Raw genomic sequence first — 25821 nt, 5'->3', positions numbered from 1 at the left:
GCCAGACAAAGTGTGTGTGTGTGTGTGTGTGTGTACTTTAAAGACATTTGTTGGTCCATAAGAAAAAAATCTACAGTTGGGTAATACCATTATTGAAAATGGAAATGGACTGCCTTCAAGTCAATTCCGACTTATGGCGACCCTGTGAATAGGGTTTTCATGATAAGTGGTATCATTGCCTTCCTCTGAGGCTGAGAGGCAGTGACTGGCCCAAGGTCACCCAATGAGCTTCATGGCTGTGTGGGGATTCGAACCCTGGTCTCCCAGGTTGTAATCCAACACCTTAACCACTACACCACACTGGCTCTCAATCTCTGACAGTGAGAAAGTACAGTCAAGTGGTGGCAGTGACAGAGAAGCAGAAAGCAATAGTCAAGCCTGGTTGTCTTATAATAATACCATTACAGTAGGCCTCCGCTTTACAGCGATTCGCTTTACAGCGATTCACTAATACAGCGGTCTCAATTAGATGCAATTAGACTAAAGCCCCACTCATATGGTGCTTGTTCCGCTTTTACGGCGGTTTTCTGCATTGTGCTCCATTTTATTCAATGGGTTCCACTTTACAGCAGTTTTCACTTTTCAGCGGGGCTCCGGAACATAACCTGCCGTATGAGTGGGGCCCTACTGTATTAGAATCAAAATGCCACTAAATCATTGTAAAGTTTTGACTAGCCCTGAAGTTATTACATTAAGGTAGCCTTTGTCAAACTAATGCTGTCCAGATGTTCTCGATGTGGATGATGGGAGTTCTAGTCCAAAACACTGCCTGCCTGCCTGATTGATTGATTGATTGATTCGATGTCTTACCCACCCTTCACTGTAAGGTCCCAGGGAGGATTACAATGAAAAATTACAATACTGAAATCAGTTAAAACAAATTTATTGTGGCATAAGCTTTCATGGACTACAGTCCACTTTATCAGATGCATAATGTGTGATCCTCCATTGCAAGTATGAGACTGTTGGATTTCCATGCCACATGGCTAAATCTTGTGTCTTCCATGTTAGGATGCCTCCAGATTGTCATTATTTGGGGGGAGGGATTGAAGTGCATACAGTAAATTTAGGTTTGCACAATTAAAGTGAGTTAAAGTTCTCTGTTGCCCTAGCACAACAGATTTAATTAGACTGGGCTGCAGGGAGTTGTAGTTCAAAAAAGTAACTTTTCCAAGCTCTGACTCAGCAATAACGTCATAAAAGTGCCTTTTAAAACTGCTGAGCTTCCTTAAACCGGTCGAAGACAGTAAAATTAAATTTTAAACCCTCCAGCTCCTCCTGAAATTATGGTCAACTCACATTTTAAAATCACATTTCCTCAAGTGACTTAATTATTTTTTTTTAAAGCCAGACATCTCAAAAAATTTCTTTGGTTACTTAACACTATAAAGTGATGGGGATTGTGAATAACCAGATTGAGGTTACGCAAACAAGTAAAAGTAGTTGTGCTGGCTCATAAGAAAAGTTCCAAAAACCTTTCTTAGCCCAACCAACCTGCCACAGCATAAGTATTGTCGAAGTTCTCCAAAACTCTTAATCATTTATTCATTTGAGGTATTTATATATTACCTTTCATAAATAAATGTAAAATAGATAGCAAAACAGTTTCCAAAAAGAACTTAGGAAACTGCCTTATATGAAGTCAGACCACTGGCTCATCTACATCAGTACTTGTCAACACTGACCGGCAGCAGCTCTCCAGGATTTTAGGGAGAGGTCACCCTTAGCCCTACCTGCAGATGATGGGAACTAAACCTTTCTGCCCGTGGAACAGACACTTTACCACTGAGCTACTACAACCCGTCTACATAGAACAGTATAAAAACCCATATAATTTTATGGACTTTTAGCAATTAACCTGATCCACCATAGGCCTGGATAAATGCAGCATAGGCCTGGGTTTTGAGGGAGCAATGCAAACTCATCCGAGATGCAGCTGTCCTTGCTGAAAGGAGTTCCATAACCAGGGCACCAGCCTGAGAAGTCTCTGTCTTGCATCCACACACAGTGAGCAACGTTTGTCAGGTGTATTGGGGGGGGGACAAGTAGCACCCCCCTCTTACCTAGCACACAGCCAAAAATTAAACTCAAGCTTTTTAAGTATAACATCTAGTTTCTCTTTATTATTTATTTATTTATTGCACTTGTATACCGCCCCAGAGCCGAAGCTCTCTGGGCGGTTTACAGCAATCAAAAACATTAAAACAAATATACAATTTAAAACACATATTTTAAAAACAATTTAAAACACAATTTTAAAATTTAAAACAATATAAAAACAATTTAACAATTTATTCCTGTTGTCCAGCTACCAAGGAATCTGTGTGCTTCACTTAAGGATGGAGGCAGATCTGGATAACACCTGGGATGAATATTTCCAAAGACCGGGCTATGCACTTGTGTGCCAAACACTGAATTCCCTCCTTCTCATCATCCATAGGTGCAACTTGACATATGCATAGCACCAAAAAGAGCTTCATTTGAACATGTGCTATTTCCTCCCACATTCCACTGTAACCAGTTGCAGGCTCCATGATTTCACTATCAGACAGCTTTCTCCTCCCTCCTGCTGGACATAAAACAGCAAGGATCGTTCAGTTAGTAACCTAAGGGTTAATTCTGTTTACAGTTAGTCAACTACCCAAGGGGGAGGAGGTGTTGCCTAGCAACCCGTCAGAATGGCATGATCATTGCTGAGGCAACTTGTGCTCTGATTGGCTGGGTAGTTCTGAGGGAGTTTTCCCCTGTATGTTTAGTAGTCGGGTATTTTCCTGCTATGAACCAGGCCTGAACCCTGTAAGAAAGACAAAAGCCCTGTGTTCATTTCTCCTCAAATTATACCCTGTCCTTGATCAGTTTCCCTCAGTAAAGTATTATCAGTTTCTTTTCTCTCTGGATTCGTCTGCTTTATTTAGGTCCCTCTGCTGACACCTCCCTCTCCCTTCTATTGTATCCAGCCCATATGTGGTTGCAAGGTGTGTGATGCTGCAGCATTTTCTCTGGGTTTGCAAACAAGCTCACATACCCCAAAAGCTTGGCAACTCCAGACTGATGAAGAGTTCTGGAGAACTCAAAACCTTGCATGCTGTCTTATGACACGGAGAGAGGTCGTATATTTTCACAAGCTGAGAGCCACCAACCCCCCCCCTCCTCCCCAAGCCCATAAAGGGGTTGATAAATTTCTGGGGCTTTGCTGCCTCCATCTTACAACAAAAGTGAGTGAGTGAGTGTGTGTGTGTGTATGTGTGTGAGGGGAGGGGGCAGGCTGTGTATGCACCATGCATTTAAAGTACATGACTTCCCCCACAGAATCCGGGGAACTGTAGTTTGTTAATAGTGTTTCCCAGAATGTATGTACACAGCCAGAGAAAGAGAGAAAATGTGCGAGAGAGAATGAATTCAGTCGGTGGCCTTGATTTGACATCAAAGGTTTCTTATGACTCAGTAACACTCAAGGGTTAAAAGGACTGCTGTGTGATTCCCTTCCTCTGAGGAGGAGGGGGCTGCGGAAACCCCTTGATGTTGCAAACAATCCTAGGTTAGTTTAAGAAGCGGAGGAAGAAAACTACTTGGAGAGACAAAAGCATTCCTAAAGGGTTAGAACATATAAGCCACAAAGCCTCTGAAAGAAATCCCTCCTCTGTCTTGCTCTCCTGTTCCCGATGAACGGGGTAGGCTTGCCATTGCATCAGCAGGTCTAAATGGCCACATTTCATACACAATTGAGCCTCGCTTTTTGGTTACCGGTGCTCAAAAGGTTTCAGAACCGAGGCACAGTTTTGAAAGTCAGAGGAGGCAAAATGAGTCAAAAATGCATCGGAAAGAACGGTAGGTGTGCTTGCATAGGTTTGGACCTGTGGTAGGTGTGCTTGCACAGGTTTGGACCTACAAGATCCCTTTTCTCTTCCTGATCTTTGCCACTTCACCCCCATCTCCATCTTCTCTAATTGGTGAGAGACCATTGCCCAATGGCAGACAGTATGCAGAGAGTCCCAGGTTCAATCTGTGACATCTCCAGGATGGAAAAAAGGCCTTGGGGAACCACCAGTGCTGGAATGGGGGAGAAATTTGATTCAGTTCTCATCTAAAGGCAAATGTATCAAATTCACATTTCCAAAACAGTATGCAAACTGAAACAGAGCTACCCTTTGAAATCTACACATATCCAAAGGTTGCAGTGCAGTTCTCCAACCAAACAATGTTTACAAAAACCCATATATTCGAAGAAAGCATGCAGGAAAAAATGAAAGCATTATTCAAAATAACATTAAAAATGAGGGGAAATTGCTTGCAGAAATGTGTGTTAATCAAAACTGCATGCAAAACTATGTTTATTAGGAGAAATTTGCCCTAAAATGCTGAATAATTATCATGAGGTTTACACACACACACACACCTCAAACTGGTGCGTAAATATGGATAACTGAATTTAAGATTGGAAAAGTGAGAAAATGAGAGAACTGAAATTCGCAGATCCTTCCATCCCTAATGAGCGATGGGGAACCTGTGGCCCTCCAGATGATGTTGGGCTTCCAACTCTCCTCCACCATGGCCAATGGTCAGGGATGACGACCATTCAAGTCCAAGGACATCTGGAGGACCACAGGTCCCCCATCCTTGAGTTAAGAGCTGGCATCTCCTCGGAACTCCAGCTAGAGCTGTGTGAGGTGGGGATGGGATGGGGGCTAGGGACTTCTATGAGAGAAGCCAACACACACACACATATATATTAGTATGGCTAGAACTGGTGGGGTGAACAATTGCCCTTAGTCTGCAGAACACACACACAGAGTGTGATTTTCTTCCCCACCCATCTCAGCGCCAAAAAAAATCCCCTTGCCCCCTGCTGAACTGTATGGATCAGCTGAGAACATAAGATCATAAGAAGAGTCCTACTGGATCAGGCCAAAGGTCCATCTAGTCAAGCCATCTCTCTTCACAGTGGCCAACCGGATGTCTCAATGGGAAATCCATAATCAGGACCTGAGCCCAACAGCACTCTCCCCACTTGGGATTTCTAGCCGCTGGCATTCAGAGACATACTGGCTCCGACAGCGGAGGCAGAACATAGCCACCATGGCTAGTAGGCACTGATAGCTTTATCCTGGATTTGTCTAATCCTCTTTTGAAGCCGTCCCCATTAGTTGCCATCACTACATCATATGACAATAAATTCCATAGTGTGTATGTGTGTGGAGGAGGCGCAATGGTAGATATATATATATTCCTGCTGGGGGGAGGAAGGGCGGGACATACATCAAACAATAAATAAATAATATATGTTTGTGCATTTGTACATGCATGCTTAGGTGTGCCTCAGGGTGTGGGATTCTATGTGGCTTCAATGTGGCAATGCAATCTTTGGGTGAAGGAAATATGAATCACCTCTGCCCTGCATCTGGGTAACAAATGGAAATGTAATGTTAGTGTTTATTTGGAGAAATTCGCACTAAAATGGTGGAGAATTTTCATGAGGATTTTTTTTAAAAAAAACCCACAGATTGCTGCAGAAATGTAGACAACTGAATTTTCTAACATTAGAAAAATGAAAAACTGGGAGAACCAAAAGAGATAGATCTTTGCATCCCTACTCTAGAGTTGTGCCACTGAAACTGGTGACAGCTTGGTTTCAACTGCAGACAGGAATGCAGACACCGGCTATGATCCAGAGGTTTGTGGCTGATCAGCCACACAGTCAAGGTATTGGGTCAATTTCCTCTTAGCAATTCCCTGAACTGCGCCCTCTGAAGCAGTATGTCCCAAACCTTTTTTTTCCCCCACGGACCACCTGAAAATTGCTGAGGGTCATTTCTGTCTGTTGAATAGTGATTGCAATGAACTGTGATTGAAATGCACTCTGCTAGACACTGTATACTTACTTCAAATGCTAATACAATGAAATACAACAAAAACACAATTAAAAATCAAGATGAATATTGATGTGAAAAATGCAATCAATATGGATATTTAACGTGATAGATGTTCTTCACACTAATGTCATGGGCCACCACAGTTTGGAACCTCTGCCCTAAAGTACTCTTCAACTTCCTTCAGTTGCATCTGTCTGGTTTCCAGCCACTGTGCATTATTAAAATCAGGGCGACGGCAGGTGGGGAGGTATCAGATCTTATATTTTGCAATAAATATACTGATATTTAGCAGAAGAATCATGGAAAAATAGAGCAGGTAAAAGGTATGTCAGAGTTAGAAAAAAGCAATCTGGGGTGAAGAAAGGATCTTGGCTGCTATGTTAGACTATCATGCTTTGTTCAAAGAATATTGACAATCCTTGCTGCAAATGCTTTTATTCAGCAGCTGCTCTGAAGCGAGCAAGGCAGTGTGCAGCAATCAGACCCCAGCTAGATTCCAATTAAACTTCCTGTTCACATAAACTTGGAGACTTTGCTGGGAGGGTCATGAAAAACTCCCAAGACCTGGTCTCTTTGGAGGTTCCATTTCCTGTTTACAGCATACTAAGGGTAACACTGAAATCCTTGAGAATTATTTGTAGAGGGAAACATTTTCTCCAAACAAACAAACAAACCAAAAACTCCCTCCTCCCTTTGGAGCAGGAAGAAGAGAAGCAGGAAATTTTTTTTACAGGCAGAAGAGCACTTGGGCGAATTGGCCCCAGCCCATCCTCTCCTTAAAAAGTTGAAGCTGCTTTAATTCTTTCTTTTTTTTACTTTTGCAGTACTGACTGGATGTTTAACGTGGCCTTCTATGATATGTCATATTATATTTATAGTGTGGTATTAATTCTTGTATTGTTGTCATATTTGCTATTTGTTTCTTTATTATGGTTGTATTATTTTATTTGCAATTGTTTTGCAATTGTTTTGCAATTGTTTGCTCTTGTTATAAGTTATTTCAATTATTGTGTTTTTTCTTGCTGTAAGTCGCTTTGAGTTCCACTGCTGGAAAAAAGCGACTAACAAATGCCAGTAATAAATAATAAATAAATAAAAAGGCTGCCTTTTGTGGAGAAAGCAAATAGCGAAAAAGGTTTTCTCCATCTGGCGTAATACTAGAACTTGGCCGCATCCGATGAAGCTGAATGTTGGAAGATTCTGGGTAGTCAAAAGAAAGTACTTCTTCACAGAAGTCCTCACACAAATGGCAGTGAGGGCTGAGAACTGGGATGGCTTTAACAGAGGATTAGACATGTTCATAGAGGATAAGGCTATTGATGGCTACTAGTCTCAACAACAGCTATGTTCTACTTACATTCTGAATACCAGTCGATGGGAATCACAAGTGGGGAGAATGCTATTGTACTGCTTGGGTCCTACTACCAGGCTTCCTGTGGGCACCTGGTTGGCCACTGTAAGAACAGGATGCTGGACTAGATGGGCCTTTGGTCAGTCCAGCAGGGCTCTCCTTGTGCATATTGCACATTTATATTTATCTGAAGCATTTTACCCAATCCTGCAGCCATAAAAGGCTTGTGCTCAACCAGAGCCTCTGCTGCTGCGCAGCCGCGCCTCTCAGCTGATCGCGATCGTGCCTCTTTCAACCCCCCCCATGCACCGAAAGAACAGGCCTCAAATCAGCTCATCCGGTGTCACGTGAGGCCGAATGAAGGGGGGGGGAGAAAAACTGTGCTCTGTGAAAGACTGTTTCGCAAAATGCTGGTGTAACAGGTAGTGCAGTGTGAAAGGGATTTTTGAAATATGGAACGAAGCGCTACCTTTTAAATCCGGTAAACTAGCGCTAGTAGCCCCATGTGTGAAAGCAGCCAAAGGCTCCCTGTCCCTACTCTTGAACTTCCAGGCTCTGCCCACAAGTCCCAGACCAGAGCTCCAGGTAACCTGCCCACCTTCGTGGCAATGCCATCAGAACTTTCCCAGTGGGATATTGCTGGATGAGCTCAATAAGAATTAACTGGGGAAAACTGGGGCAAGTTGCTGTTGTTGGGGAAGTAGGGGCTCTCGTGGCTGTGGTTCCTTGGCAATCATTCAAGCATCCCCAATAGCTTCAAGGCTAAAAGGAAGCATGGGGATTTGCTCGTGCGCTTGGCAAGGCATCAGTAGTCTGACTCCCCCTGTTTTCTCTTGTCCCCCACTCCCTTTTCTAGTGGATCTGGCTGGAAATTGCTGAGGCTGACACCCCCTCCAGGCCTTAATTTAAAGCAGCCACACACACAATTCTCCTTGTAACTATCCTGACCTGGATAGTGTGGGGTAGCCCCAAAGTAGGGGAAGGGATTGGGGAATTTTGGATGTCACTTGACTATGTGCTTGACTGGCCTGCTAGTTGCCAGCTGCTGTCTTAGACCCTGCCTCCTCCAGGTTTTGTACCTCCACTGATCTTGTACTGGTTCCCAGTGGATATCTTCCAAGGCGTGCCCTTTAAAGCAATTACAGTAATACCTCAGTTAACAAATCCTCCAGGAAAGAAGCTCCTTTTGACAAAGTCTTTTTTGGGCTTGAAGGGCATGGGGGGGGGTGCACACTCTGACATAGAATGTGGTTCTTTGTCTATTGGATTGTGGCTGCTGCAGGTAACTATCTCATGTGTCTGGAATGGTGCTCCTTGCCAGGTGGTGCAGGTGTCTCTGCAGTAAACAGTGCTTCAGGTGCCCTGGCAGCACTGTTTACTGCAGATGCGTCTGCTCGAGTGTAGGGGAGGATGGTGAGAGAGAGACTAAGCGCAGGGTGGTGGTGATGGCTGCCCCTTGCCTGCCTGCTCAAATGTATGGAAAGGAGAACTGTGCTCAAAGCGTTAGATTGCTATAGCAACGATGCTGCATGATAAAAGAAAAAAAGGTAAGACAGGCATCCCTGGATGCATTTTGGAAGAAGCCTTCAAGTGGTCTGTATGCAAGGATTACCTGACCTGGTTGTTTCATTTCAGACATGCGTATTGTTACTTCTGAATAAAATGTTTGCTGAAATATGTTGAACTGCTCTTCTTTTTTGTGGTGCAGGAACCTATCCCTATTCTTTCCATGCTATTCCTACCTCTGGTGCCAACTGAGTTTCTGTTAAAGAAGTAATGCATCTACTTCATTAGCTGAGGTATTACTGTATCTTTAAAAAGGAATGCAGTTCTCTGTGCTGACAGCAAAATAAATCCCAGACACTCTATTGTCATGGGACTAGATGCCATTTTGTGTTTACAGCAGAGATGCAAACCCCAGGGAGATGTGAAGCTCTGCTAACTGCATGCCTGCTCACAGATCTCTTTCCGCAGAAGAGAGATAAGAATGCTATCAAAACTGTGCAGCAACTAAGCACGTTAATTGTGTCCAATGTCAGTCCATATTTAGAATGCTCTCTTCAATAATCAACAATGGCCATCTCAAAAAAAAGAAAGACATGGAAGGGATGAAAAAGGAACTAAGGCTGCAAACCTGTACCCACTTACTTGGGAGTAAGCCCCACTGAACTTAATAGAACTCACCTAAGAACATCGTAAGAGCCCTGCTTTCACAGTGAACACCCAGATGCTTGTAGGAAAGCTGCAAGCAAGACCTGTGCAAGAGAGGAATTAGAAATCCCTAGGGTCAGTTTTGCCCCTTCTAGGATGCAGACCTTAATCTGATGAGGGAGTTTGAAAGTACTGAAGAAGTGAGGACAATGCCGTCAGGAGTCTAGACCAAGAGGATACACCCCTAGCAGGGACACCCAAGGCGGAATAGTCAGAGCTGAAACACCAGACTAAGATGCATCCAGACTCAGAGGAAGGCAATGGTAAACCACCTCTGAATACCTCTTACCATAAAAACCCTATGGACAGAGTACCCAAAATGCAACACGAGATAGTGCTGGAAGATGAGACCCCCAGGTCAGAAGGCACTCAGCAACGGACAAGTACAAGCAGCACTGTGACTAATGACTCCACTGGGTCAAAGCCGAAAGGAAGCCCAAAGGCTGATGCGCACAGATGTGAAAGGAGAGTCTGCAGTTGTATGATGTACACGATAGGAACATGGAATGTGAGAAGCATGAACCAAGGAAAGTTAGAAATTGTCAAGCAACAAATGGAACGAATCAACATTACAATACTCGGTCTGAGTGAATTAAAATGGATGGGAATGGGACACTTTCAATCAGGCAACTACAAAATATTTTATGCAGGAAATGAGAAATTAAGAAGAAACGGGGTTGCTTTAATAGTGAGAAGTGATGTAGCAAAAGCAATTAGGAGCTATAAAGCAAGGTCTGAGCGAGTGGTATCAATGAGACGCCTATCAACATAATCATCACCCAAGTCTATGCTCCAAGAGCAAACACAGAAGAAGAGGAAATGGAGATATTTTACACAGAAATACAGGAAGAAATTGATCACACACCAAAACAGGATGATCTCATAATCATGGGGGACTGGAATGTAAAAGTAGGGAACAGAGAAGAACTAGAAACGGTGGGGAAATGAGGCTTAGGAGATAGAAATGAAGCAGGAGAGAGACTTCTTGAATTCTGTGAAGCCAATAATTTGTTTCTTGTAAACACATTTTTCAAACAACTGAAAAAATGACAGTACACATGGACATCACCAAATGGTCAATATAGAAATCAAATTGATTATATAATTGGTAACAGAAGATGGAGAAGTTCCATACTTTCTGTGAAAACAACACCAGGAGCAGACTGCAGTACAGATTATGAACTGGTCGTATCGAAAATCAGAGTAAAGCTAAAGAAGAACAACAAAACAATTATAATGCCAAAATATAATTTAAAGAACATCCCAGAAGAATATAAAGATCAAATAAGGAACAGATTTGAGACTTTAAACCTAGCTGATAAAGAACCAGAAGAACTATGGAGTGAAGTCAGAGACATTATCAGGAAAGAATGCAAAAAGACAATATCTCTAATTAAAAGACCTCAATGGGTGACTGATGAAACACTTCAAATGGTTAAAGAGAGAAGGAAAGCAAAAGCAAAAGGAGAGAGAAACACAGTTAGAACCCTAAATGCAATAATACAGCGACTAGTACGTAGGGACAAAGAGAACTATTACAATAAGTATTGTTCAGAAATAGAAGAGGATAATAAAAAAGGTAGAACACGAGCCCTATTCAAAAACATTAGAGAAATTAAAGGTAAATTCAAACCAAGAGTAGGGATGTTGAATAATCAACAGGGGAACACACTGACTGACCGAGATCAAATAAAAGGAAGATGGAAGCAATACACTGAAGAACTCTATAAAAGAGATGCAAGGGTGACAGATTCATTCATGGAGGAACTATGTGATGAAGAACCAGAAATTTTAGAATGTGAGGTGAAAGCTGCTCTTAAAATACTTGGAAGAAACAAATCACCAAGAATAGATGGCATACCAAAGTTACTGAGATGGAATCTATCCAAAGTTTGAAAAAAAAATTATCAACAAATATGGAAAACAAAACAATGGCCCACAGACTGGAAGAGTTCAATATACATCCTAATTCCAAAGTAAAAGAACCCCAGGGAATGCAGTAATTATCCAACTATTGCCTTAATATCCCATACAAGTAAAGTAATGCTCAAGATTCTACAACAAAAGCTCTTACCATATATGGAGTGAGAAATGTCAGATGTCCAAGCTGGATTTAGAAAGGGAGGAGGCACCAGAGATCATATCGCAAACATACATTGGATGACGGAACGGACCAAGGAATTTCTGAAGGAAATCACCCTGTGTTTTATGGATTACAGCAGCCTTTCCCAGCCTTTGGGTCCCCAGATGTTGTTGGACTACAACTCCCATCAGCCCAGCCAGCATGGCCAATGGTCAGGAATGATGGGAACTGTAGTCCAGCAACATCTGGGGACCCAAAGGTTGGGAAAGGCTGGATTATGGCAAAGCCTTTCACTGTGTAGATCACAAAAAACTATGGAATACTTAAAAAGAAATGGGGTGCCACAGCATCTCATTGTCGTGATGCGCAACCTATACTCTGCACAAGAGGCTACTGTAAAGACAGAATATGGAGAAACCGATTGGTTCCCCATCGGAAAGGGTGTGAGACAGGGGTGTATTTTATCACCCTATTTATTTAATCTATATGCAGAACATATCATACGGAAAGCAGGATTGGACTAAGATGAAGGAAGTGTGAAAATTGGAGGGAGAAATATCAATAATTTAAGATATGCAGACGATACCATACCATACTACTAGCAGAAACCAGTAATGATTTGAAACGAATGCTGATGAAAGTTAAAGAGAAAAGCGCAAAAGCAGGACTACAGCTGAACATCAAGAAGACTAAAGTAATGACAACAGAAGATTTATGTAACTTTAAAGTTGACAATGAGGACATTGAACTTGTCAAGGATTATCAATACCTTGGTACAGTCATTAACCAAAATGGAGACAATAGTCAAGAAATCAGAAGAAGGTTAGGACTGGGGAGGGCAGCTGTGAGAGAACTAGAAAAGGTCCTCAAATGCAAAGATGTATCACTGAACACTAAAGTCAGGATCATTCAGACCATGGTATCTCCGATCTCTATGTATGGATGTGAAAGTTGGACAGTGCAAAAAGCGGATAAGAGAAAAATCAACTCATTTGAAATGTGGTGTTGGAGGAGAGGTTTGAGCATACCATGGACTGCAAAAAAGACAAATAATTGGGTGTAAGAACAAATTAAACCAGAACTATCACTAGAAGCTAAAATGATGAAACTGAGGTTATCATACTTTGGACACATAATGAGAAGACATGATTCATTAGAAAAGATAATAATGCTGGGAAAAACAGAAGGGAGTAGAAAAAGAGGAAGGCCAAACAAGAGATGGATTGATTCCATAAAGGAAGCCACAGACCTGAACTTACAAGATCTGAACAGGGTGGTTCATGACAGATGCTATTGGAGGTTGCTGATTCATAGGGTCGCCGTAAGTCGTAGTCAACTTGGAGGCACATAACAACAACATGCAGACAATACCATACTACTAGCAGAAACCAGTAATGATCTGAAATGAATGCTGATGAAAGTTAAAGAGCAAAGCATAAAAACAGGACTACAGTTGAACGTCAAGAAAACTAAAATAATGACAACAGAAGATTTATATAACTTCAAAGTCAATAATGAGGACATTGAACGTCAAAGATTATCAATACCTCGGCACAATCATTAACCAAAATGGAGACAATAGTCAAGAAATCAGAAGAAGGCTAGGACTGGGGAGGGCAGCTATGAGAGAACTAGAAAATGTCCTCAAATGCAAAGATGTATCACTGAACACCAAAGTCAGGATCATTCAGACCATGGTATTCCCGATCTCTATGTATGGATGTGAAAGTTGGACAGTTGGGAAAAATGCACAAGCTTCACAGAAAGTGGATTGAACTGTGAAAGACCAACCCAAATTGTGTTGTCATTTTTACAAATGTGTAGGGCAGTGCAATATCTCAGAGAGAAGGTCAGGTCTCCTGCTCCCCTGGTGCATTCACTACAGCTGCCAAATTTCCCTGCTTTTTAATGTTTGATAGCAATATCTATTGGCTATAGGTACGTTATTAAACTGCTAGGTTTTTTGCCTATTTTTTCCACAAGTACCACCAAGCATTATAAATGATTGGGGTTGGGGGTGGAAATTCAATTCATTTCTCATTTAAATTAGGCAAACCTCCCTCATCGTGAGACAAGTCACCAACTGAGAAACAGCCATCCTTTGAAATTCACACTCTTTGAATTTTGCAGTTCAGTTTTCCAGCCAAGAAATGTGTAGCAAAATGCATCAACCAGGGAAAACCACGCATAGAAATGCATATGTTAGGGCAAACAACATTCAAAAGTGCATAACAACAGGGGAAAGTGTTTCACAAAAATGGGTATATAAGGGATAACTCCATACAAAAATGTTGATAGTAGCAGAAATTTGCAGTAAAATATTAACGAGTTTTCATGATGACATTTTTTTTCTTTTTTACTGCAAACTGGTGTAGGAATGTGGAGAATTGAACTTAAGGCTGGAAAAATCAGACACTAAACGAAACCATCCCTATACATGAATGGTGCTCCAAGAAAGGGAATGCAAATAAGAACATAATAGGAAGCTGCTTTATACAGAGTCAAACCATTGGTCCATATAACCCAGCCTTGCCTGCTCTGGTATGGAACAGTTCTCCCTGGCCTCAGGCAGAGGCCTTTGATATCACCTGTGAGCTGATCCACTTTAAACTGGAGATGCCAGGGATCGAACCTGGGATCTCCTGCATGCAAAGCATGTGCTCTCCCATAGGAACACAGGCTGCTGCCTTATATGGAATCAGACCATTGGTCCATTTATAATAATAATAATAAAATTTTATTTTTAGGCTGCCTATCTGGCTGAGTGAACAGCCACTCTAGGCGGCGTACATAATAAATTTAAAATACAGTTATAAAATACACATATAAATAAAATTATAACATAACATTTAGCTCAGTATTGTCTACACTCTCCAGCTCTCCAGGGTTTCACGCAGGGAGCCTCTCCCAACCCTATCTGAAAACGCCGGGGATTGAACCCGTGACCTTCTGCATGCAAAGCAGATTATCTGCCACTGAGCTACGGCCCTTCACTGAGTTCATCAGAAAAAGCAGCTACTCAACCAGGTGCAGCTCCTGCTATGTAGTCTGCAGCAGTAGAGTCGTGGCAAATTCACAAGTGCAGGGTCCCTTCATGTTAATCACAGCCATACCTCCCCCCCTTTTTTGCTGCTGGGTTGAGAATGAGATCCTTGCTAATGCCTTCTCCCACAACAACAGTTATCTCTCGGAGCCAATAAGCATGAACAGGGAGGCTGTTGGCTGCTGAGATGAGTCTTCTCAGTGGCTGACCCACCTCCTTTCACTCTGTTTGGCTCTAATCAGCAGAACAGGACAAGGAAGCATGTTAGAAGACTCTTCTCTGTGGTTGACACTTTCCTTTCATGTGGATTGGCCCACCTCCTTTCACTCTGTTTGGCTCCAATCAGCAGGAAAGGACAAGGAAGCATGTTACAAGACTCTTCTCTGTGGTTGACACTTTCCTTTCATGTGGATTGGCTCATAGGATGCTGGAGACATAGGGACCCTGCTGGAACCCTACTCCAAAAAAGGTAAGGGGTCTACGACCCCCCGAGACCCCTGGTCTGCAGTGCTTGGGACTCATCCCTCATTTAGGTCTGTTTTGTGGCATGGATTGGTGGGAGAAAGAGCTACAATTTCCAGAGTGGTTTAATAATCAAGCCCTCTTCCCAGGGAATTCTGGGAACTGTGGCTCTGTGAGGGGAATAGGGGCCTCCAGGCCTAACAACTCTCAGGAAATTTAACAAATCACAGCTCCCAGGATCCTCTGGGAGAAGCCATGACTGTTTAAAGTGGTATGATAGTGATTTAAATGTTTGGTGCGGATGTGGCCTGAAAGTGACTGTAGGCTGAAATAGGTGGGTTTCAAGGCAATACCTGTTTTGCATTTTTTTTAAAACACCAGCAGCAGTTGTTCAGAGCTGGCAGCTGCCATTTGCTCTCCCCTCTCCCAAATACCCAGGAAATGAGGCTGCATAATCACATAACATCATTCGTGGGGAATCTTACACAGGAGATTTGCTTGACCCCCTTCCCTTTCCCCCCTTCCATCATTCTGGTTAAGACAGTTTTGTCTAGGCAAGCTTTCTTTATATAGAGTTTTCTGCTGACTCTGGTTTTAATTATCTGTCTTTTTTTATTTCATTTCTTTGTTTGTTGATTTTGTATTTTGACTTTCTAATATATAAAAACCTGAACACTCTTTTCTTTAGCCATGGAAAAGAGGGATCTAAATTATATTTTTTTAAAAAATGAATTGTTGGTTAATAAATAAATAAGTAAATAGTGGCCACTGCTGAAATTTGGAGCCACCACATTTTAACCCATAATCCCCTTGAGCAATGCTCCTGACATACGGTCACTCCTGGGGAAAAATGGGCCACTGGAGAGTGTCATATGTTTTGCCTCCTGAGAGTTCTTAGCCCCACTCCTCACCCCCCTGAAAATAGTTAAAAAGCCCTCCTGTACTTTGCAGCCTGGAAGATATGCAGGGCTTTTCAGCTGTTTAGTGATTAGATTAGATTAGATTAGATTAGATAGATAGATAGATTGATAGATTTTAAAAGCAAGAAACATATAACTCTGTATCTGCCAGTTTGATAACAGCACCACTACATTTGTATGTTAGCAGTTTACGACCATAAGAGCCCTGCTATCTAAGGCCAAAGGTCTATCTAATGCAGCACTCTGTTTGTTTATTTATTTATTATGTTTATATAACGCCCCATAGCCGAAGCTCTCTGGGCGGTTTACAGCAATTAAAAACATAAAAAACAAATATACAAATTTAAAAACACATTTTTTAAAAAACAGTTTAAAAACTCATGCTAAAATGCCTGGGAGAAGAGGAAAGTCTTGACCTGGCACCGAAAAGATAACAGTGTTGGTGCCAGGCGCACCTCATCGGGAAGATCATTCCATAATTTGGGGGCCACCACTGAGAGGACCCTCTCCCTTGTTGCCACACACTCACCTTCCCTCCGAGTAGGCACCCAGAGGAGGGCCTTTGATGTTGACCATAGTGTACAGGTGGGTTCGTGTCGGGAGAGGCGTTCCATCAGGTATTGTGGTCCCAAGCCATGTAAGGCTTTATAGGTTAAAACCAGCACCTTGAATTGAGCTCGGAAACATACAGGGAGCCAATGCAAGCGGGCCAGAATCAGTTTTATATGTTCGAACCATCTGGTCCCTGTTACCAATCTGGCCGCTGCATTTTGCACAAGCTGCAGCTTCTGAACCGTCTTCAAAGGCAGCCAATTTGTTTCTGGGCACAATTCAAAGTGCTGGTTTTGACCTATAAAGCCCTATACGGCCTAGGTCCAGGCTATCTGTTAGATCGTATCTCCCCTTATGAACCTGCTCGACCTTTGAGATCATCTGGTGACTCTTCTCTCTATCCCATCTTCTTCGCAAGTTTTTCTTGCGCAGACACAGCATAGGGCCTTCTCAGTGGCTGCCCCTAGATTATGGAACTCCTCTCCCCAATGAGGTTCGTACGGCTCCCTCGTTATCGTCTTTTCATACCCAGTTGAAGACTGTTTTATTTAGACGGGCTTTTAATTAATAATGTTTATCTGTTTTTAATCTATTTTGGATTTAATGTACTTTTAACTGTTTAATTGTATTCTTAACATAAGAACATAAGAACATAAGAAGAGCCTGCTGGATCAGGCCAGTGGCCCATCTAGTCCAGCATCCTGTTCTCACAGTGGCAACCAGGTGCCTGGGGAAAGCCCGCAAGCAGGACCCGAATACAAGAACACTCTCCCCTCCTGAGGCTTCCGGCAACTGGTTTTCAGAAGCATGCTGCCTCTGACTAGGGTGGCAGAGCACAGCCATCATGGCTAGTAGCCATTGATAGCCCTGTCCTCCATTAATTTGTCTAATCTTCTTTTAAAGCCATCCAAGCTGGTGGCCATTACTGCATCTTGTGGGAGCAAATTCCATAGTTTAACTATGCGCTGAGTAAAGAAGTACTTCCTTTTGTCTGTCCTGAATCTTCCAACATTCAGCTTCTTTGAATGTCCACGAGTTCTAGTATTATGAGAGAGGGAGAAGAACTTTTCTCTATCCACTTTCTCAATGCCATGCATAATTTTATACACTTCTATCATGTCTCCTCTGACCCGCCTTTTCTCTAAACTAAAAAGCCCCAAATGCTGCAACCTTTCCTCGTAAGGGAGTCGCTCCATCCCCTTGATCATTCTGGTTGCCCTCTTCTGAACCTTTTCCAACTCTAGAATATCCTTTTTGAGATGAGGCGACCAGAACTGTACACAGTATTCCAAATGCGGCCGCACCATAGATTTATACAACGGCATTATGATATCGGCTGTTTTATTTTCAATACCTTTCCTAATTATCGCTAGCATGGAATTTGCCTTTTTTACAGCTGCCGCACACTGGGTCGACATTTTCATCGTGCTGTCCACTACAACCCCGAGGTCTCTCTCCTGGTCGGTCACCGCCAGTTCAGACCCCATGAGCGTATATGTGAAATTCAGATTTTTTGCTCCAATATGCATAATTTTACACTTGTTTATATTGAATTGCATTTGCCATTTTTCCGCCCATTCACTCAGTTTGGAGAGGTCTTTTTGGAGCTCTTCGCAATCCCTTTTTGTTTTAACAACCCTGAACAATTTAGTGTCGTCAGCAAACTTGGCCACTTCACTGCTCACTCCTAATTCTAGGTCATTAATGAACAAGTTGAAAAGTACAGGTCCCAATACCGATCCTTGAGGGACTCCACTTTCTACAGCCCTCCATTGGGAGAACTGTCCGTTGATTCCTACTCTCTGCTTTCTGCTTCTTAACCAATTCCTTATCCACAAGAGGACCTCTCCTCTTATTCCATGACTGCTAAGCTTCCTCATAAGCCTTTGGTGAGGTACCTTGTTTGATTTTGTTTTGGTTTTTAGCCTAACTATGTTTTAATTGTAAGCCGCCCTGAGTCTTTGGAGAAAGGGCGGGGTATAAATATCTTAAATAATAATAATAATAATAATAATAATAATAATAGAGCGCATTGCAGTAAACTAACTTGGAGGTTACCAGAACAAGGACAACTGAAGCCAGTTTATCCCTGTCCAGATAGGGGCATAGCTGGACCACCAGCCGAAGTTGGTAGAAGGCACTCCGTGCCTCCGAGGCTACCTGAGCCTCAAGTGACAGAGATGGTTCTAGGACAGTGGTTCCCAACCTGGGAGCCGGGACCCCCAGGGGGGCCATGAAGTAATCCAGAGGGGGCCGTGAACAGTAAAGAAATGAATTATTTATTAATTTTTTAAAGAAGTCTTCACTCCTTCTACACTGTCTTCTTTCCGCTGCCCCTGCCGATGACACCTCCCCCTTGCTCCAAACGAGAGGGGAGGCCTTTTGCTGAAGCACCAGAGTGTCTTCCAGGCGTGCTGAGGGCAGGCATCTGCCTATAAAATACATGGCAGATGCCAAAGGAGGCTGAGGGTGGAGCTACCAGGAAGAAGAGGGGATTACTATCACTGATACCCGTCTCCTTGCACTGCCGCTACTGGCAACGCCCTTACTTAGAATGAGAGGAGAGGGCTTTTTGTGAAGCAAAAAGAAGCAAGGCTGCGCAGAAAGGCTGCTTTCCCCCTTCCTTCCTGGCAGCCAGCCTGCCTCCCTGGGGGGAGGGGGTCACAATTTCTTTTCAGCTTATAAAAGGGGTCCCGTGCTCATAAAGGTTGGGAACCACTGTTCTAGGAGAACCCCCAAGCTATGAACTGCTCCTTCAGGGGGAGTGCAACCCCATCCAGGACAGGTTGGACATCCACAGCATCTCAGTCTTGTCTGGATTGAGCCTCAGGTTATTATCATCCAGTCTGTTCTCATGGTGGCCAACTAGATGCCCATGGGAAGTCTGCAAGCAGGACCTGAGCACAACTGCGGTCTCCCCACCTATGATTTCAAGCCGCTGATATTCAGGGGCATACTGACTCCAACTTTAAAACAGGAGTAGGGAATCTTTCACCGCTCAAAGGCCATCTTCCCGTGTGGCTCATCTTGTGGAGGCTGCATGCCAGTGGTGGGCAGGGCAGACACACATGACCCCCCCCACCTCATCCTCACACATCCATTCATTCATGTGCATCCACCCATAACAGCCACAGATATTCTTACACCTAACACATGCATTAATTCAGTCAGTCTCTCTCTCTCTCACACACATTAGGCTTAGGGAAAATCCAGCTTTTAACAGCTTCTCCCCAAGTCTAATGCCAGAGCAGGGAGGGGGTGTATTTAATGAAAACTGCAGCTGGAGAAGGGAGACTTAAAAGTTCACTCTCAGCTAGCTGTATTCTTCATGAAGAATTTCTCTTCCTCAGCCTGCACTGCCCAAGCAATTAAGCTTGAAAACAGCTTTCCGTTGGATCCATTAAGAGACTTTTTTCCAAGCCTAATTGCCATGGGGGTGTTTTTAGTACATGGGGAGGGGAGAGAGAACCTGTCCCTCCTCAGGTGTAACCCCACCCCCCAAATGGTGCCCTGTGTTGCAATTACATTTGAGCACACTCTTCCCTTCACTCAATTGGAGGGCTACTTTCTAGCCTCATCGCTGCATGGGGATGAGGGGATGATTTTCAGTGGGGGTAGTTCACAGTGCATGGGGGGGGTAGAATTTACCCTTCTCTCCCCAGCACTGATCTCCCCAAATGTGTGTCCCTGCCAGGGCCGGTTCCAAAGGGCGGCCAGTGGGGCACTGGCTGAGGGCCCCTGGGGCTACAGGGGCCCCTCTGCTTCCCTTCCGCGATTCACGGCAGGACTGCTGCCGTCGATCACACGGAGAGAGCTTCGGAGCTCCGCCATTCCCTTGCTTAACCTACGTTGTTCTGCGGTTGTGCACACAGCGCTGCCCTTAACAAAGATGGCGGCAGAGGCTTCAGCCCCTTAGGGAAACCTCGGCTGCCATCTTTGTTAAGGGCAGCGCTGTGTGTGCAACCGCTGAACAGCTGAGAAAGGTCGGTTAAGCAAGGGAATGGTGGGGCATGCGATCCGCGGCAGCAATCCTGCCACAAATCAGAGAAGGGGAGTGTCGGGGCCTGGGGCAGGCTTGTGCCCAAGGGCCCCGGCATGTCTGGGGCCGGCCCTGGTTTCTGCACAGCAATTAAGCATGAAAACAGGGTTTGACTGGCTTTAAAAAGGAGGCTGCTTTCTAAAGAACATAGGAAGAGCCCTGCTGGATCAGGCCAATGGTCCATCTAGTCCAGCATTCAGTTCTCACAGTGGCCAACCAGTTGCCCGTGGGAAACCCGGAAGCAGGGCCTGAATGAAATGAGCACTCTCCCCTCCTGCGGTTTCCAGCAACTGGTATCTGGAAACATACTGCCTCTGCCTATGGAGGCAGAGCATAGCCATCATGGCTAGTAGCCACTGATAGCCTTTTCCTCTATAAAATTGTCTAACCCTCTTTTAAATCCATCCGAGTTGGTCACTGCCTCTTGTGGGAGCTTAATTGCTGTGAGGGGTGAGGAGGGGAGGCTGTGGGCTCGATGGACCAGCAATTTCCCAAGCCTGCTTTAGGAGGGCAAGACATGTTCCACCCAACATATAACACACAGCGGCAGCAATCTGGCCTGGGTTACTCAGGATATGGAGAGTTGGGGCCAAGATCAGTGCTTCCCTGAAAGGCAAGCAGCTGGCATACCAAGCAAAAGTTTACTAACCTAAATACAACATGTTTTGTTAAGTTGCTTGTTTTGCAGCTGCTGCTGTTGTAAAAAATAACGATAATGTCATTTGTTCTATCTTTCTCACTCTCTCGGACTAACTCCAGCCAAGCTTTACACTGAAAGGAAATGAAACAGTTATAGCATGGAGCTTGAGAAGGTATGAAGGCGATAATTGCTTGATCTCTGTTTACCACCATACATTAGATTTAAAAAAGATTCACAAGCAATTAGTTTAAGTTAGCTAATGAGCAGGCTTTGTCACTCTCTCCACTCTGAAGCCACAACTTTATTTCTTTCACCGCAACCACTTCTTTCTGGTCCCCTAGCAGCCTGGATCAAACGCTGTCAAATTGTGGTCGCTATCGATTACGTGCTTCAGCCCTTTAGCTCCTCTAATCACATCCCTTGGGTAACTCAGGATGATTCATTGCTTGGCGTGCAACTCCTATTTTTTGGTACTAAATTGCTGCAGGCTGCAAAGGACATCAGTAGGCCACAATGTGCTTCTGAGCATACCAGCCCCAGGGTTGAGGGGGTCCCTTAGCTGTCCACCACGTTTTGTGGTGTTTTTTTACCCACAATGCACCAGAATGCTGGAACTTCCCGAGCACTGAATTCTGAGATAACTGAGGTGGCAGAAGCCAGGTTTAGACTCGGCCATCCCTGGTTCAGATGTGGTGGGAGGTAGCCAGAACAGGAAAACTTCCAAGATTTGGAGAGCGGCTGTCAGTCAAGACTTTGGCTACATCTGCACTATACATTTAAAGCAATAGGGCAGTGCACCGGATTTGGCCAAAACCCAAATAAATAGGGGTCTATTTGGAGGTTTTTGGGGCCTCGACCACGTTGGGCTCAGACAGCCATGGAGCGCTATGAATCGAATTGGATGGCCCAGAGTGATCTGGGGCTGTCAAGGGGCAGGGCATCAGGAAGGAAGAAGAGGCATCCATCAGGCGAGAAAGTCCACAAAAGACCGAGGCCTACTTATTGCGTCTTTCCCAGAGAAACCAATGGCATGGCTCTCCTTCCTGCCTGAGTGCTGCCCCACAGGATCAATGTGATCCTGAGGGGTGCAGGTCCTGCTTTGCAAGTGGCATTCCTGAAGGGAAACATCTCGTTCCCTGCCTCACTCCCCGGCATACTTTAAGTTAGGGGGGTATCCAACTTAAACACGAGCCTTGTCCCCAAACTTATTTAGGACTGGCTCCAAGGTGGGGTGGGTGGTCAGATATATGCATTGTTGTATGCAACAGTATAAAATTACGGATTGATTAATACTCTGCAGAAATATAGTACAGTGTGGGGCTTGACTCCTCTATGCGTACCATAAATACACTTTCCCCCCTGTTGCTGGGGAATTCTAAGAGCCTTCCCCCCAAAAAAATCAGGGCAATTTTGAAATCAATTATTAAAATCAATTTGAAAGGTTCAGTCTGCCATCTTGATTCAAAATGGCATCCAACTGTATCCAAGCATAGATGAAAACCTACTCCTTGATCTCAGAACTATGATGCAAAATTTCATTATGATATCTTAAGTGGTGTCCAAATCCACAGCAAACAACTTTCCAAAATAGCAGATTGGATTTTCTGCCTAAGGGGAAATCTGGATTAATTGCAATAAAACATACAGGCTAACCTTTGATGACTCTGGTGTCTTACGATGCTATGAAACACTTGTGCACATGAGCACCACCAGTTTCATGATAAACTCCCATCTGGAATCACCTCGAAACATGTTTGTGTTTACTGTCTTTCACACCAAGTGGGGACTAGTGGATCAGGGCTCATATATTGCTATTGCAGCATGCCATTATTTTACATATTGATCTGTCAATTGTGGATGTGACCATAGGAAACTGCTTCATCTTGAGGTGTACCATTCACCCATCTAGCTTCAATCTGTCAACTCAGTAAACAGAGGTCTATTCCAGCCAGTGGTGGCTGGTGACTCCATGTCAGTGGGGCAGTGGGATCTGCTCTGGGTTTTAGTTTGAACTTCAATACCTTGGGCAGCTCCTTGAAAGTTCAGACTAAAACACAGAGCGAACTCCACTGGCCCACTGGCATGGAGCCACGAGTCATCACTGATTCCAGCCCTGCTTTGTAGGATTCTTACAACTGGCAAGAAATCTTCTACATGCCAAATCTGTGCTTTGCCACTGAACTATATATGGTCCTTCCTCATATATTGGCAACATTAATGTTATATTGAACTATGATCTATTCAGAGTAAAGCCACTGAAAATAATGGACAGAAGTTAGTAATTTCCATCAGTCCATCCATCAAACATGATATAACCCCTAGCTTTGTAAAAAACAAAAATTAAAATAGGTATTAGGGCTCAAACTCTTTAGACGGCGTATCCTATGGCATAGAAGCCTTCCTCCAGTGTCCCAGATGTATTGATTCTGATTGAAGTTATCCGTTGCTACTAGAACTGCACTCTGCACATGGTCAGTTCATGAATTTTAGTTGATGCTCCAGAGGTAAACTGTGGCATGCAACAACAAAAGGCCCAAATGCTGATCTCAGGCACAAATTTAGCCATGAAAACATGTGTTACATGAAGAAGAAAAGCAACCTAGTTGTTCCACTTATTTTTGTAATACAACTATGTACGAAATAGTTTTTATAGTGGCACATTGTGCAATGTCACATCTGCATACCATATACTATTTAATGACAGCCTAAAATATATTTAGAAAGAAAGAAAGGAGAGAGGGAAGAATATTGCTCTGATTTGCAGCATGATTTTTATGTTAATGGTTTTGTTTTCCCAGCTGTTGTGTTCTTCGAAAGCAGAGGCATGCCCTCTGGTCACAGCTGTCTTCAAAGGACGTCATCTAGAATGTCAGCTTTCAAATAAACAAGCCATGGTACTTAAGCTTGCCACAAAGGAATGCAGATCAAATGAGGAACCAGAACTGGAAAGCAATGATTACTCAGACTACAAAATATTTACCAAAGCTAAACTTTTCAGGCAAGAAAAAAAACAAAACAGCACAGGTCATGCTCAAGAAGGTATCAAGGGTATTTAGCAAGCTTCCACTTCTCAGAGCACAAATCACTTCCATGTTAAGTCAGCTCTCATGTTGCCTTGGCAATCTGTGGGAGATCCAGTCCTGTGAGGTTTCTCTTATTAACCCCATTCCTTCCTCACTAGACTGGGAGGTATGGCTAGTGAGAAAAGGCACAGCTTGATAAAGGTGGCCTCGTGCATCCGTCTCATCAAAGGGATGCAGGACCTGCTGGCTAGATGAGCTTTGTGTGTGTGTACATAGTTATGACACAGTCATAGCACCATATACATTGGCCCTTACATTGTAAGCTATGGAGACTGGTGACCCCGATGTCAGTGGGGCAGTGAATCCACTCCGGGTTTTCATCCAATCTTTCAAGGAGTTGTCTAAGGTGCTGAAAGCAGATTCACTGCCCCACTGACATTGGAGTCACCAGTCTCCACTGACTGTAAGCAATAGACATAATAAGGAAATAGACCACTGAAGTAAATCTTTTTTTTCCAGAGAGTTTTTAGAGAATTAGTCATGTTATTCTGTTGCAGCAAAAAGCCAAAAAAAAGAGACTCATGCCACCTTAAAGACTAATGGATTGTACTATGGTTTGAGCCAGGGATGGGCAACCCATGGACCTCTAGATGCGGTTGGACTCCAGCTTCCATCATCCCTTTCCATTGCTCACGCTGGCTGGGGATGATGGGAGCCCAACCACATCTGGAGGGCCACAGGTTGCCCAACCATAATGCAAGGTTTTGTGGACTAAAGGCCACTTCATATGTATGGAGAGAGTTCCTCAATTGTATAGCTAGCTAGCTAGATAATTTGAATGGCAATGTAAAAGTAAAGTTTGTGACAATTCAATGAGAGCTTAAATTTATACAAAATGAGCATTCACATCAATATCAACTGGTGATATAATAATCATCTTAGCATTGCTGAGTAAAATGAGGATACAATCAGCCAGTGTCTGGCCTCCAATTATATATATGTTTTTCAATTTTATCCCACACAATTCACCACTGAATTTTGAGCAGGATTCATTTCATACTCTCCTCAATATCCAGCTTTCCTTGTGCCAAATAAATAAATAAAATTAAAATCCTCTTTTTCTGTGCAATCCCAGTGGACCCCAGTGCGCTGCGGAGACATTCTCACAGCCCAGGAGAAGCATATCAGAACATGAAAGCAACTCAGTTATCGCAGCATGACATAGGTGTTAACTAACCTGGAAGCCAACCAAATGGCTGGTATTAAAATCCCCTTATCTAGCAACTGCACATTTCAGCACTTACTTCCTCAGCCACCCTATGTGGCCCAAAGGCAGGAGGTTACTGCACACAGATTTTGTTTTTTTTTTAAAAAGCCAAGCCAAAGGATGGGCACATTACTAAAAATTACCATGACAATCGGAACGATTTGTCCAGACTAAAAAATATAGTGTCTATAAGCACCGCCAAGTAAAGCCATCAGCACAACCACACAGCAATGAAAATTGCTGGGGGGGGGAACCCTCATAACTGTGATTTAAACAATGTATGATTTGAAATGCCCAGGTAGATGGAAGCTGCCAAGGAAGTAACGTTTCAAGTCGAAGGATTTGTTAAGAGTGGAAAAG

The 25821-nt window shown here is 43.5% G+C and overlaps 1 protein-coding gene across 3 annotated transcripts in view; it reads right to left on the bottom strand.

Moving 5' to 3' along the window:
- The window catches only part of NOX4 (NADPH oxidase 4), a 144480-nt gene that overhangs the window by 45372 nt on the left and 73287 nt on the right, over nucleotides 1–25821 (bottom strand). The window lies entirely within an intron of this gene.

This window comes from Rhineura floridana, chromosome 5 (assembly GCF_030035675.1).
Source record: "Rhineura floridana isolate rRhiFlo1 chromosome 5, rRhiFlo1.hap2, whole genome shotgun sequence".
Lineage (NCBI taxonomy): Eukaryota > Metazoa > Chordata > Lepidosauria > Squamata > Rhineuridae > Rhineura > Rhineura floridana.
This window is presented reverse-complemented; position numbering and strand designations above follow the sequence as displayed.